At 42.3% G+C, this 5512-nt stretch overlaps 1 long non-coding RNA gene across 1 annotated transcript; it reads left to right on the top strand.

The window, feature by feature from the left end:
- The first annotated feature begins 1727 nt into the window (after positions 1 to 1727).
- LOC118499138 lies at positions 1728 to 3327 on the top strand. Its single transcript, XR_004901657.1, has 3 exons — positions 1728 to 1826; positions 2328 to 2378; positions 3076 to 3327. It is a non-coding gene; the product is annotated as an uncharacterized LOC118499138 (long non-coding RNA).
- The last annotated feature ends 2185 nt before the right edge of the window (positions 3328 to 5512 follow it).

Consider the following 5512-nt stretch of genomic DNA (forward strand, 5'->3'; position numbering starts at 1 on the left):
GTAGTGTCAACGGATGACCTTGACTCCACTCCTACTGTAGAGATGACCATTGACCTTCTCCCTGTTGGTGCTGTCGAGGGGAGCACTGATGTTAATTTGAAGCCTGCACAGATTTTGAGTAAGTAAGGGTTCTGACTTCAGAGGACTCCTGGGCCAGAGTTGGTGGGCTCCCATCTTTGGCATGTCTGGGGGAAGGGCTGTTTTCTTTCAGCGTACTGGATTCCCAGCATAAGGTGTGACCATGCCCACTTCCCATTTTGTTTTCCTAGAATTTTTTGTTGATATGGAATCAAATATCGACAGCTTTATGGAAGAAACCACTGACGGGGCCACAGGTAAAAATCTGTGTCTTCAAAAATGCAGAAATTTCTCCCTGCCTCCATATCCTTATTGATAGCTCATTGTATAGGAATGTCCCCTGATAACTTATACATTTGGAGATACCTTGTTGCTTTGTTCTGTGAGGTGAGCTAAACTTTGTCAAAAGTTCTTTGAAACTTGAGGAAAATTGAAGCATTTTCCGAGTGTCAGGAGATGGAACCATTTGAATTCCAACAAGTTCCAGCTAGGTGGCCGCCCTGCCTGGGTGTCCAGGGCCATTCTGCTGGGCTTCTCTAAAGAGGATGAGCTTCCTGGGTCTCCAAGGGGTTGATGGATGTGGTAGCAGGTAGCAAGAAGGGGGTTAGCAGTTTCCTTTTCCTTTCCAGTTGATTACAATTCAATTTACACAGGGAACTTTATGAATGAAGATTATGTAAGTGTGAATCTTATTTGAATTTAGGCTGAACAGAAGGAAAAGGGATTTAAAAGTTTCATAAATGAAGCCTTGGCCCTATCTCCGCCCATCTCTCTGTCAGGCCTTCATCGTCTTTCATTGTTCTGCCGGCCCCTTAGCCACAGAGTCACAAGATTTTGATGCCTCTGCCACAATCAACAAAACCCAATACATCATGGGGGTGCCTCTGTTTTTGCTAAGAATGTGCCCTGGGCCCTACCTACAAAAACAAATTTGAAACAATCTGATTCTTACATCTACAAATAATAGCTAACATTCGCTGAGATTTACTACATTCCAGCGCTGCCCTAAATGTACTGGGGAAATGTAGGTAGTAGTTGCAGGAATCTAGAAATTGTATTTTAGTCGTGGCTGCAGAGCCTGTTAAAAGAAAGGTTGGTTCTCTGGCTTCAAATTCTTTTCCACTCCTTTTATCTTCCTCACAGAATGCACCTCATTTTCGAAATGGAGCTCTGTCTCAGTATTGTGCCCCAACTATCCATCCTGTAGTTGTTGATTAATAAGTTGATAAAAGCTAATGCTGTATCTCACCCTAACCCTCCCATTTTTACCCCCATGCCTTGCAGCACTAGGAAAAAATTCTCATGTTTGACTATAAGGGCAAGATGCAGCCTTGTGGTCCAGATCCATCTTGTCATTTCTGCTAGAATGACAAAGAGCTGGACCCCAGCTCTAGATAAAAGAGCTAAGTAAAAGTACTGGACCCCACAGCCTGCTCATCAAGAGATGATTTCTGGCCATGGCAATTACCAATGAACTGAGAAGTGGTTTTTGTTTGTTCTTTATTGTAATGTAGTTGTTTATTTTTTCCAGTTTCATTGAGGTATAATTGACATATAACATTGTATATGTTTAAGGTATACAATGTATGATCTGATAATATGTTTAGATTGAGAAGCTTTGGTGTTTAATAGGAAGAGAAAATTCATGGAGGTTTTAACCTTTAAAATTAAGAAAATGATGTCCTTATTTCTAGCAAGTGGCATTGATGATTATGTGGAATTTGAAGAGCTCCCAGCTGGAGAGTAAGGTAAGAACACAGGTCTGCAAATTTTTTTCCTGTTCTTGGTCTTTGAGGGATTTTTTTTTTCTTCCAGGCTTTCTAGGACAGAGTCAACAAGTGGGGCTCTGGTGGGGGCAGTTGGGGGGGGTGGTCCTCTGCCCACAGTTACACCCCTCCCGGCAGGCACATGCTAGCTTAGCCGCGTCGTCTTTTGGGGAGAAGACAGGATAGGGCTGTTGCACATGAAGACATGACCGGTCCTTGTGTTCCTCTCAGGGACTGCCAGGTATGAGCGGAGACCAGCCCTCTACTCAAATGCTCCTGGAGTGTGTTTGCCTTATATTCCCATAGGCAGGACTTCAGGCCTGGCAGAGGTGTGGCGGGTAGGAGAAGGGTGGTTTTGGTGCCACAGAGTTGGTAGAGTCCCCGTTTACTAGGGCTGCTTGAGGCTGTTAGCTGAATGCTAGACACACTGTGAGTAGTACTTACTGCAAATGAATGAAAACCATTTTTTTCCCTCAATTGCAGAGGAGCCCAACGCCTCCAGAGAAGGTGACGAGTTCATCTCAAAGCTTATGTGTAAGTGTCTTTTCTCCTTCCCATGATATCTTATTAAGGATTTGACACCATTTTCAATGCTGGTTTCAGGCCAGTGGGTAAGAATTCCAAACTTAAAAGCCTTCCAGGATGCTGAGACCAGCTATAAAATCTAATAATGAAGGTTAAAGACAACCTCTTGTCTCTCTGATGTTTAGCTTCCCAGTCTAATTGTCTGGAATTTTAGTAATCAAATAGGCATAGGATACACAATTTCTCTCCCTCGATTTTTCTGGGATTTCTCTCTTCCCATTTCTTTAGGATGTGGATTTCAGTTCAACCCATGGAATCTTTTAAAGGGAGAGCCTGCAGAAAAGGCATCGGATTTCCCTGAGCATAGAACATATAATTCAGTTAAAAACTGTAAAGCCTAGGAGCTCCGAATCAGGAGGTACCAGTTTTGATACTTAGCCTCGTTCTTAGCTTTTTTAGGATTCACTAACATGGTTTCTTTGTGCAGTCAAATGGACAACTAGACCGTGTAGAAATATCTCACTTAAGGCAAAGAGAGAGAGAGACAGAGACAGAGAGAGAATAAGCAATTAGACCTTAAAGAAATTTAGTCACATGCCCAAGGGCAGAGAGGGAAGTGGGAAAGATGAGCCTCATCTTTTGAGCACACCAGGTTCTCTTCTTTCTGTTGGTAATGCCTGTTTCTCAATTTTATTTTTTATTTTAGAAAATGAAGCCGATTGTCCATTGACTGTGATCTTTGCTCTGTTAGCCACAGCTCTCTAAGAAGATTCTGAGCTTCTGCAGAAGCCTACTATTCCATCATAGGAGTTTGAGTAATTGGAAAACACTAGTGAACCACAGAATATACGCAGCTGAGGATGCACACAGTGACGAGAATGGTCCACAGACAGAGGGTGCACCTTTCCTAACCACATCCCATTGAACACAGGATCAATAAATGCATATTTGAAATGAATTTTGAGACGGGTGTTTATTTCATGTGACCACAGACTACTGCGTTGCCTTGTGTTAGTACCAGTAACCCTGTTATTCCTCTCTGACGGAGACTTTGTAACCAGGCTCCAGGGCTTCATGGTCATAGGAAAGCATGAAATGAACCTACGGAAAGTGCATTAGTTTTTCTAGGCCTGCAATAACAGTTTTCCACAAATTTAGGAGCTTAAGACAACACAGACCTGTTATTTTTAGAATTTTGTAGTTCAGAAGACTGAAAGGCATCTCACTGGGTTAAAAGCCTTGTGTCAGCAGGCCGAGTTCCCTTGTGGGAGGCTTTATGGAAGAATCCATTTTCTGTCCCTCTTTCCTTGGCTTTCTTTCATCTTCAAAGCCAGCAGTGGCTGGTTGATTCTCACACTGTACCACAGAGCCACTGACACGGACTCGACTGCCTCCCTCGTCCACACACGAGGATGTTTGGCCAGTGCCTGGATCATCCAGGATAATCCCCATCAGGGGTGTCCATCCCATGGCCTGCGGGCTGCATGCAGCTCAGGATGGCTGTCCAGAATGCAGCCCAACACAAAATTGTAAACTTATTTAAAACATCATGAGATTGTGTGTGTGTGTGTGTGTGTGTGTGTGTGATTGTGTGTTGCAATGTATTTATTGTGTGGCCCAAGACAACTCTTCTTTCTGTGTGGCCCAGAGATGCCACAAGGTTGGACACCTCTGCTTCAAGGTCAATTGATTGGCAACTTTAATTCCCCTTTGCTATGTAATGTAACACATTCATAGTTTCTGGGAATTAGTAGGTGAGATAAACTTTTTTTTATATAAAAATCAGAATTGACAATGCTTTTCCTTCACTTCTTAAAAAAGATTGTGCCACTTCCTGCTGTCTTTCACATTTGATGTTTTCTCCTGTCGTTTGTATTGTTTCCCTCTGGAGATAGGTCGTTTCTCTCACTGTTTTCCAGATCTTTCCTCTGTCTATATTATCAGATATTTAACTGTTACCTGTCTTGATGTGAATTTCTTTGGGTTTATTTTCATTGGACTTTGCTTGTCTTTTTAAATTTTAAGGTTTATGTGTTTATTTATTTTTTACCAGGGTGGAACATTTTCAGTCGCTATTTCTTTGAGTTGTTTCTCAGGCCTGCCCTGTTCTCTTCTCCTCGGATGACACACATATTAGGCCTTCGTTATAGTCTCACAGGCCCCTGAGCTCTGTTAGTTTCCCCTCACCCATTTTCTCTCTCTATTGTTCGGATGGGGTAATTTCTGTTTTTCTGTCTTCAGGTTCATTGGTCTTTCTCCATCTGCTGTTGAGTCCATCCATTAAGTTTTAAAATTTTGATTATTATAATTTTCAGTCCTAAAATTTTCTTTTGTTTTATTTTATACACTTCAATTTTTGCTGACACTTTTTCTTGCTGAGATTTTCTATTTTTTTCATTTGTTTTAAGCATGCTTATAATTGGTCATGGAAGCATTTTTATGATGACTGCTTTAGAATCTTTGCAGATAATTCTAATATCCCTGTTATTTCCATTCTGGCATCTACCAATAATCTTTTTCACTCAAGTTGAGATTTTCCTGATTCTTGGTTTGACAAGTGAATATTTTCATTGAACAAGGATATTTTTTGTATTATGAGATGCTGAATTTTATGTAGCTCTTCTGTCTTAGCTGGCTTCCTCTGACACCACTCCAGCAGGAGAAAGATAGAGGCACTGCAATACTGCTGGGTTGGGCAGAAATACACGTCTCCCCCTCAACAAGGAGGGATTCCTCATTGTTGCTGGGTGAGGAATGGAGTCCTGGTACCCCACTAGACCGCTTCTGATCCTACACTGTCTGGGAAGAGTAAGAGTGCCTTGTTATTGCTTCTCATGTGGTCTATATTGGTATCACCCCAGTGTAGGAAGGAGAGTGCTTCTTCATTGAGTGATGTGGGGTGAGGTACAGACTCCTCTTCTAGTCTCCATTGATGACATGGATTAGGGAGGCTCAAGCTGCTAGGTGAAGATGAAAACTCCAGTTCCCACTTGACCCTCTCTGGCACTACTCCGGCAGAGGACTGGGGCACCTTGTTACGGACAGCCCATGGAAATCTTAGTTCCCCACTTGGGTCATAGTTTTTTCTATGGTTTGACTAATAGAATGGCTATTGTCTAAATGTTTTCTGTCTTGCTAGGCTG

The sequence above is a fragment of the Phyllostomus discolor genome, chromosome 2, assembly GCF_004126475.2.
Source record: "Phyllostomus discolor isolate MPI-MPIP mPhyDis1 chromosome 2, mPhyDis1.pri.v3, whole genome shotgun sequence".
Lineage (NCBI taxonomy): Eukaryota > Metazoa > Chordata > Mammalia > Chiroptera > Phyllostomidae > Phyllostomus > Phyllostomus discolor.